This window comes from Lithobates pipiens, unplaced genomic scaffold (assembly GCF_037356315.1).
Source record: "Lithobates pipiens isolate NorthernLeopardFrog02 unplaced genomic scaffold, aLitPip1_a1.2 Scaffold_13, whole genome shotgun sequence".
NCBI lineage: Eukaryota > Metazoa > Chordata > Amphibia > Anura > Ranidae > Lithobates > Lithobates pipiens.
In genome coordinates, this window is record NW_027507718.1 from 99437870 (window position 1) to 99448301 (window position 10432).

The window sequence follows — 10432 nt, forward strand, 5'->3', positions numbered from 1 at the left end:
TTCAATACATACTCCAGAGACAGAATCATTCGCAGGTTCAGGCATGGTTTTCGATTCTTGTCTTTGTCATGGCATATCATTTCTGGTCACCTATCACGCCCCGTTACGAATCCAGTCGCATTATACCGATGCACCGATTCGCCTCGGTACGCCCAGGTGTTTGGCCTCATTTCTATACATGCTCCAGAGACGGATTCTTTACCGAATCGTTGGGCCAGTCGTTGATTCCGGTCTCTGTCATGGCATGTCACTTATTGCGCTCTGGTTCGAATCCTGTCGCAGTTGCATGCACCGATTCGTTCCGTGTGCCCAGCTGCTATGCCTCATTTCAGTACATGCGCCAGAGACAGGGTTCACTGTCACTTCTTGAGCGCAGCCATTGATCCCTGTCTTTGTCATGGGTATCATTTCGTTTCACCTATCACGCTCCGACACGAATAGTCACGCCTGTGCACTAATTCGTCTCGGCGTGCCCCAGGACAGGCCTCATTTCAATACATGCTCCAGAGTCCGCTTCGTGCTCAGTCGCAAAGTTACGGCATGGCGAGTCGGGCCTCTATCATGGCGGATTCACTCATTTCACTGTCACCTCCTGCTCCTCGGTTCAAACCCAGTTGTTTTGCAATGTCCGGGTTCTACCCGAGGGGTCGTGCTCATTTGGCCTCATTTCACTAATTGCCTCATTTCAGTACATGCTCCAGAGTCCGGCTCGTTGTCAGTTGCGCCGGCGACACGACCGAGCTGCGCCTCTGTCATGGCAGATTCTCACCTAAAGGCAACATTTCATTTTGTGTTTGTTCGTCTCATTTCATGGCAACATTTCATTTGTGTTTGTTCGTCTCATTTCACTTCATTTCATATCATTTCAAAAAAAAAAATACATTTGAAAAAATAAAAAATAAAAATAAAAAAGGAAAAGAAAAGTAAGGAAAAAAATACAAAACATTTCATTGTGTTTGTCTCATTTCATTTCATTTCATTTCAAAGCTCACCACTCCCACTGGAGTCACCGTTTGGCCAGTTGTCTGTGACAGGTATGGAGTTCTCAACTGGTTTTGCCTTCGTGTTTGCAGGTCAGTCGAGTCCAGTAGCACCCCCCATGCACTGATTCGTCTAGGCATGCCCCAGTTGTCTTGACCTCATTTCGCTCTGTGCTCCACAGTTCAAACTCATCGTTAATCACAACATACCAATTCTTGTCTATATCACGGCAAACATTTCATTTATTTCATTTCACATACTCATCGCTTACCGAGTCTAATCCACTCAAAACCAGCAACGCATTGATCCGCACCCGTCATTTCAGCCTTACGGGTATAACTCAACAATTCATATCGGATTCATTTCATATACTCCACGATCGTTTGTGTCAGATTTATCACATATAACCAATTCATAGGATTAATTTCACACCTACATCCGATTCATATCGGATTCATTTCGCACACATCTAAGTACAACTTTGTGCAAGTTGTTGCTAGCACGCATCCAATCACAAATGTCCTGCAGTCACCGCAAGCATACCTAGGCATAACTCCCTGCAATCGTGGCACTCACATCCAAGCATAAACTTCTTGCAATCGTTGCAAGCACGCATCCAAGCATAGACTTCTTGCAATGGTTGCTAGCACACATCCTAGCATAAAACTTTGCAGTTGTCGCTAGCAAGCCCCAGGCACAAACGTATTACTATCCTTGCTAGCAAGCAGTTCTGGCTGGCTCAGTGCATTGCTGGGTAAGGCCTGGATACTTTCCTAAGGTATGTAGTATAACGGGGTGCTATATTGTAGGTAGGTTGATCCAGGGAGAAATCTGATTGCCTCTTGAGGGATCAGGAAGGAATTTTTTCCCCTGCTGCAGCTAATTAGAGCATGCTCTGCGGGTTTTTTTTGCCTTCCTCTGGATCAGCTGTGGGTATAGCATTGGGTGTGTCGGGTTGTGCAATGTTGTTTGTCTAAATTGTTGATTTTGTAGTGGGCTGGGTGGACTTTTGTCTTTTCAACCTAGCTAACTATGCATCCTAGCATAACTTCTTGCAATCGTAGCAAGCATGCATCCTGGCATAAACTTCTTCAGTCTTCGCAAGCACATGCAATCATACTGCTCACAGCCACTACAAACACATCTCCAGTCACGTTAACTCCCTTGCTATCGTTGTAAGCACACATTTAAGCGCAACACTTGCTAAAACGGCTAGGCGCGCAACTTAGCATAACTTGTAATCGTTGCAAGCACTTTTTATGGCACTCAGCCACACATCATTTTTCAGCGGTACTCATTTGGCCACTTGGCCCCAGTGAAATTTTTCATACGAGCCACTCGCCGTTCCGGAGGGTCATTTCTCCCTTTGGGCAGTTGAGTTCAGCTTCAGTTCTACACCAGATGTCAAGTTGCCACACGCAGCTGGCTTCTTCTCATAACACTATCAGGCTATATCTAGCCAGCATCCGACATTTCTATCCTTACAGGACCCCGGTGAGCCGTCTCTGTTTACGGCCCATACAGTAAGATCCCCTCTAACTGCTATCCAGAAGCATCAGCCCGTAGCTAACACTAAACGCTTGCCCATCACAAAACTGCCATCTTTAGGGACATGTAGAATATCCTCGCACGCCAGTTTCCCCCTTGACAAGCTGACCCTATCAGGTCAGTTTTTAAAACACTTCACCCACACACAGGGGTATACCTAGAAGCAGCTTCAGTCTGTTTCGAGAATGCTCAGTTCTGCAATATGGTCGTTCCCCAGGGTTGATCTTTATGTCATGCATCCTCGTCTTCCCCTCTCAGATTCAGGACCCCTGTCAGATCCTTAATCTGGACGGCGCGGATCTTTCAATGTCAGAGGTTCTGTACTACGTAGAACGGTATATCAATGTTCATACCGTCTATCTCGCCCCTATCACCCCAGGTAGTGTCAGATGTAGCGACCATCACAGGCTTCGCTGCAATTTTTGGCCACCATTGGTATACAGGACCACGGCCTCCAGAAATATTCTTAAACCCCTGGGTTTACCCGGATTTCCTCTCGCTTTAGCTACACCCCATCATGGCAGCTCTGTCCCATAGTAACAGCCGCACAGCTCCGGGGTCGTTGCTTGACAAAGCGAACTATGGCCTTCGCCACCGACAACCAGCAGGGATTATTGCAAAGATAGGTCTATGTCCTTCCTGTGTAGGCTGGTATAGCTGTCATTATAAATTCAGTTAAAGTTGACTGTACATTGTTCCTGGGCTAGAGCAATCTCGCAGCGTTTAACTGGAGCCGATCCAGTATCAGCCGTTATCCTTGATCGGTCTTAGCTAAACCCCTGTTTAGCACAACATCTACAAACAGCGACCAAGCTCGTCAACGTCTCACTTTCTCGCAACATGCTCCACCTACCAGACGGCCTGGAGGGCCTTCAAAAATACCTGACACACCACTCCTGTGAAACTTCTAACATCAGGCAGATACTGGCCTTTATCTCTTACTGTCATACCCAGCTAGCCCCATCCCATAACACTATTCGGCTATACCTAGCCGGCATGCAACATTTCTTTATCCATGTCCCACGCTATTTGAACCATGCTTCGTGAAGTCCAGGAACTCCAACCGGCGGTCGGTGCCAAATGCTTACCCGGACGGGTGACATCCTTAAGGGTATACCGACCATCCTGACTACCTCTTCGTTTGGTCTCTCCCCTAGCATGGTCTTACAGGCAGCCAGGTGTTGGCCTACTAAAAGGTCCCTGTGACCTGGAAAGTTCACCTGCGGCAATCCAGCAGGCCAAGAGCTACGTGGACGCTACTTAGCCTGCTACAAAGATCACTTCGTACTTCACCTAGCAGTTTCTAAAGAGCAGCAAGTAGGCTCCAGGGTAGACATCCACTTTACAGAATCGATAATAGCGGGTGTCCAGTTGCCACACTCAACCAACTGTTGACACTACTCTCCCAACTGTCGGACTCCAGTCCCCTTCTTCCTTTCTCGTCAAAGCCTTGAGTACTGGTCAGTTTATGAAACACATGAGGGTACTTCTACACAACTTTCAGCTGAGTCCTATCAGGTACTCCCGTCACTCCTTCTGTATTGGGGCAGCCTCAGCAGCATTCCGTCACGGGGTGTCATTGAAAGGCTAGGCAGGTAGGAGTCTGCCTGCTTCGCCCAGTACAGCCACAACCCTCACGTGGAAATTGCTCAGGCATTTATTAAACTCACTTAATGATCAAACTCAATTATTAAAGAACTATCCCCTACCGGAATGTTTTTGCCCCCTTATTTTGGTATACCGTACGTTAGACCAAGGCACACTTTCAGGTCTATTTCAAGTGGTGAGTTTATGTTAACCCTGTTTGTCATCCTTATCCATACCGGACATAGGGCTCTGAACCATAAGTTAGAAGGCCAGTATGGTGGCCTGAATTTATGGGAGGAGCCCGGAGGGGTAATTAATCAGCCCGTTCAGCTGTGTTCCTTGTCGGCCAGTATGGTGGCCGGAATTTATGGGAGGAGCCCGGAGGGGTATTTAATCAGCCCATTCTGCTGTGTTCCTTGTCGGTTCCTGTGTGCGATACCCACCCTCCCATCCCCTTTTTAGGGCATTTCTCAAGGCATCATACTCCTCACAAGAGTACTCATTTCACTTCATTTCATGTTTATTTCATTTAATCCTCATTTCTTATCTAGGGTATGCCCCCTTATTTTGGTATACCGTACGTTAGACCAAGGCACACTTTCAGGTCTATTTCAAGTGGTGAGTTTATGTTAACCCTGTTTGTCATCCTTATCCGTACCGGACATAGGGCTCTGAACCATAAATAAACACAAGAGACCACAAGCAGGTCCTAATATGTTCCAAGGTGAATAATCCAAAAATAAATGACAGTCACAAAAATCTTGGGTGAGCATCCAAAGGTGATAAGAGTGACATAGAAAATCCACCACCAGAAACACCAGTCGCTTACTGGAGAGATTGGACTCAAACAGGTATACACCTGATGAGTCAATCAAGCTTTATGAGATGGCCTCCAGACAGACGTTCCAAAGCGGTGGATACAGCAGGTTAGTAGTAGACGGGCAAATCAGCCCAACCAAGAGGACAAAAAAGGAGGAAGAAGGGGGCACATAGCATAATTCCGTGAGGAATATTTATTTATATAAACATAAGAAATGCACTTACATTTCCAAGGTAAAAAAACAAGCGCTTTAAATAAGACAGTAACAATGGGATCAGCCTAACAACCCACGCACATTGTAAAAAGAACAACAATTTTTGGTGCGCTAAAGACAACAACTTAGTGCATAGATGTATTTTAAAAATGGGAGGAAAGGGGTTAAAAATGTCCATGGATGGGATACTGTTAAACAATGGCAGAAATAGGTTAGTGATCAGTTATTATGACTCTTGATGTAATTAAAGTTGCTAGCATGGAGCAGGAGGCAGCATGCTGAAAGGCAGAAGAGACCTTGAGAAGAAATACAAAAAGGAGAAACAAGCAGCGCCAACCTAAGTGCAGTAATATAACACACATTTTATTGATTGTAGTCAAAATGCACTCACTCTGTGTTAATTAAAAACAGGCACATCTTAATGGTGAAGTCCGGGTGGGCAATATAGTGGGTGATCTGGCTCCAGAGGAGGTGATCCTTTTGCGCTATGCAGTCCCGTCTGGCGGCGCCGGTGAATTCCAGTGTCCCAGGCTGAGGTTGGCAAGGAGCAGTGGGGATTGTCCGTCTGTAAGGGCCCAAATCGCATTGTAATGATACTAGCATGCATGGCGTGCATGTGTTCGGAGCATGCGTGCTCCTTCATCAGGCATAGCAGCCTCCATCTTGGAATTTGTAAAAAAGGGAAAAGGATGCACGAGCAGGCCAATGAGATCAAGGCACTCCCCTATCAATATTTCTTTAGATTGATTGACTCTGGGAAGAGAGGGGGTGGGACTTTGAGATCAGTCATTATGTTTGAGAGTGGATAGCATAATATTAGAGCGAGAGAGAGAGGTGAAAGGGAGCTATGTACGCAGTGGACACACACACACAAAAGAGACTAGGACTATGCAGACAAGAATCACATGGATATATGATGGAAGGAATAACATAAACCATGAAATGATAAAGACAATGATTTTGTAAAAACAATGATTTTATAAAAAAGTTCCATAAGGGATATACAATATATATATATGCATGCATATATATATATATGGGAAAAATGTATTCATTGATTATATATATATATATATATATATATATATATATATATATATATATATAAAAAGATTCAAATTTTTCTTTTAATTTTCCATTTTAATCTATTTTATTTTTTATATTTTTTTATATAATCAATTAATCGTTTTTTTCCCATATATATATATATATATATATATATATATATATATAAATATATATATATATATATATATATATATATATATATATATATATATATAAATATATATATATATATATATATTTTTTTTTTTTAATACATGCATATATATTGTATATCCCTTATGGAACTTTTTTACAAAATCATTACAAAATCATTGTCTCTGTCATGTCATGGTTTATGTTATTCCTTCCATCATATATTTATGTGATTCTTGTCTGCATAGTCCTAGTCTCTTTTGTGTGTGTCCTCTGTGTTCATAGCTCCCTTTCACTTCTCTCTCTCTCATAATATTATGCTATCCACTCTCAAACATAATGACTGATGTCATAATCCCACCCCCTGGCTTCCCAGAGTCAATCAATCTAGAGAAATATTGATAGGGGAGTGCCTTGATCTCATAGCGCAAAAGGATCACCTCCTCTGGAGCCAGATCACCCACTATATTGCCCACCCGGACGTCACCATTAAGATGTGCCTGTTTTTAATTAACACAGAGTGAGTGCATTTTGACTACAATCAATAAAACGTGTGTTATATTACTGCACTTGGGTTGAGCTGCTTGTTTCTCCTTTTTGCTGATCCCATTGTTACTGTCTTATTTGAAGCGCTTGTTTTTTTACCTTGGAAATGTAAGTGCAATTCTTATGTTTATATAAATATTCCTCACGGAATTACGTTATGTGCCCCCTTCTTCCTTTTTTTTGTCCTCTTGGTTGGGCCGATTTGCCCGTGTACTACTAACCTGCTGTATCCACCGCTTTGGAACGTCCGTCTGGAGCTTGTGTCCATACAGTGAGCCTGAACCTTCTGGTCATCTCATAAAGCTTGATTGACTCATCAGGTGTATACCTGTATGAGTCCAATCTCTCCGGTAAGCGACTGATGTTTCTGGTGGTGGATTTTCTATGTCACTCATCACCTTTGAATGCTCACCCAAGATTTTTGTGACTGTCATTTATTTTTGGATTATTCACATTAGGACCTGCTTGTGGTCCCTTATGTTTATATATGGACACTATTCATCATTGAATATATGTGGCAATGTATTTTTGTATTTGTTAATAATTTCTCACATGTCAATCTTATTTTTGATATCGATTATCTGTTAGCGCTGCACATTTTTTATACTTGTTTTCATTGGAATTAATGGAGAGTGCTTCTGAAGAGTCTGAAAAGCGCTTCCAAAACCCTGCGACAAGGGAGTTTTTAACCCCTTCTTTGGGGTTAAAAGCACTGCTAAAACTAGCGTCGCTTTAAAACGAACTCGGCCACGGCCCCAGTATGAAAAGGGGTCTTAAACTCAGCCAGCAGCGCAGCTCTCTGCCCATACAGCCAGATCCCTGTGAATGAATAAACAACAAGTCTCATCTTCCACAGCAGCAGACGTATACTTGTAGTTTCAATGGACTGCAAGTGTACTGATCAGCGCATTCATATTCGATTCACACTTTCTACAGCTTGGAAACTGACAGACTGTACAGAGGTATGAGCACAGACCTGTAGGCTCTTTTTATTTCCTTTTTTTTTTATTAGAGATTAAAAAATGGTTGCAAAACTGGAGAAAATCTTGTCATGGGGTTCCACATACAAAAAACAAAAATAAAGCACTGGTCCTGTGGGCTCTTTTTACCTGAAAAAATATGTACATTCATTTATTTACTTATTTTTATAAAGTTGAACTTAACCTTTAAATTTGAGATAGGGACCTCTCCAAGAAAAGGATGTAAAAATTGTGCTGGCAAGCACTAAACTTTTTTCACCTGCTGTGTGGAAATTTCAGCTTGTTCAAATAGGCTTTCTAGCTGTGGTGCAAACCCATATGCTATTTCCATCGTCAATGTTTTTTTTCCAGATGTTAAATGCCTGCTCAATCTCTCAGAAATTGTGGCCTGTTCAAAAAAGCTTTCTATTTGTGGTGCAAACCTGTATGCTAATTCCATCACTGGTGTCCAAAAAAGACACTAAGAATTTTTTTATGAATGTTAATTGCCTGCTCAAGTTCTCAGAAGTTTTGGCCTGACTAAACAGGCTTTTTATCTGTGTTCATTGAAAAGAAGGTCCAATCAGCCACACTTCAGAGATCACCTTTATTGTACAATTTTAAAGTGGTAGTAATGCGCCATTGTTTATTTTTTACCTACTGGTAAGCCTAAAATAAGGTTTACCTGTAGGCGCAGGAAATATCTTCTAATACGTGCACTGTTTCGGAGATTTTTACTATAGTGATAGCCAGTGTTGGCACTGGCGCATACGCACTGCACTCTCAATGGATGGCGTGGTGTTCTTTGTGAGCTATGCCACGGCCATGACCACCTCACGCATGCACGGGAGTGACATAATCGCGGCTCGTCCAATCAAGCGGCCTCAAGTCGTGAACCCAGAAGGAAGGCCAGGTGAAAATGGATGCCCTGTCAGTGGTGACAGCACGCCGATGGAGGGCGATAAAGGTGATCTCAGAGGTGAAGGTGGTTGGACCTTTTTTTATAAAGACAGATTCAAGTTGGGCCCGCAGTTGATTAAAAGTGTGTTAGCAGCTGTGAGTTCAGTGGATCCACCTGGAACTGTATTTTTTAATTTTCTATAGTATTTTTATCTGGGGTGCAAACCTGTATACTGAGAACAGAATAAGAGCGCTACTATACTAATATATACCAAATAAATCATAAAAAACTCATATCAAATATAAAATAATATATAAAGTCCATAAATTCCAGTGTACAAATAAATAAATATATAAAGTTCATGTGAATCCAAGGAGGTTTATCCAATAAATATATAAAGTGCATGTGAATCCAGGGAGGTACATTGTTTCCATCATCATTGTCCAAAAAGGAAATCTTTTTTTCAGATGCTAAATGCCCGTTCAATCTCTCAGAAATGATGGGCAGTTCAAAAACGCTTTCTAGCTGTGGTGCACACCTGTATGCTTTTGTCATTGTCCAAAAAAAGACACAAATATGTATTTATTTATTTTTTACGGATGTTAAATGGCTGTTCAGTCTTTTATAACAGACTTTTTAGCTGTAGTGCAAACCTGTGCGCGGTTTCCATTGTCAGTATTGAAAAAAAAGACTATATATATATATATATATATATATATATATATATATATATATATATATATATATATATATATATATATATATATATATATATATATTAGGAATGCTAAATGCTTGTTCAGTTGCTCATAAATTACAGTCTGTTCATACTGGTTCAACAACAATGCTGCAAAACTGTCACTTTTTTTCCATTTCTAGTCTTCCAAAGAAGACACACATTTTAGATTTCAAGGTACAATCTGATTTCTCTCTCTCATTCCAAAATGCCTATATGATAAAGACTTAAAGGTGTCCTTCAAAACTGTGTCACTTTACAGTATTCAATCTTAGAAAATAACTCTGAATTTTCTTTTATTTTTTATTTTTTTGTAGAATCTTTTTTATTGAATTTTTTGGAATTTTCTTTTATTTTACATTAAATCTGCTTGTTCTTTCCCTCTGGAATAGTGGAATAGCAAAAAAGACTTCACAAAGTCTGCATAATATTTTACAATTATTTAGCTATAAGGTTTGAGAAAAAAAGACCTGCTCCTCTGACATAGAAGCTTAGCAAATAGGGAGTACATACTGTCTTTATATTTTAGGAGGATCAGACCTGCCTAGTTTCTCCATCTTGCATTACAACCTAGTTAAAAAAAACACTTACATGGCATTGTCCTTTATTTCTGTCTCTTGTCTGTGACATAATAAACTATTTTTATCTAAATAAAATATGCCTCATCTATTCCTCTGACATAGTAGCCAAGTAAATATGGGCAACCAGTTTTTACCATATTTAGGGCTGCTGTGTATGTAATATTGTAAATAAAGTGGGTGCTTAGCAACCAAGTGGTCAGGCAGCTATTTAATGGGACAAGCATACAGCCCAGTCTACATTTGAGAAAGTCCATAGGACGAGTGAGGTGATACTGCACACTTTGACAAGCACTTTTTAACTGACAAACTATGAATGTATTATATAATATGGTTTTCAGATAAAGTGACGGTACACATTA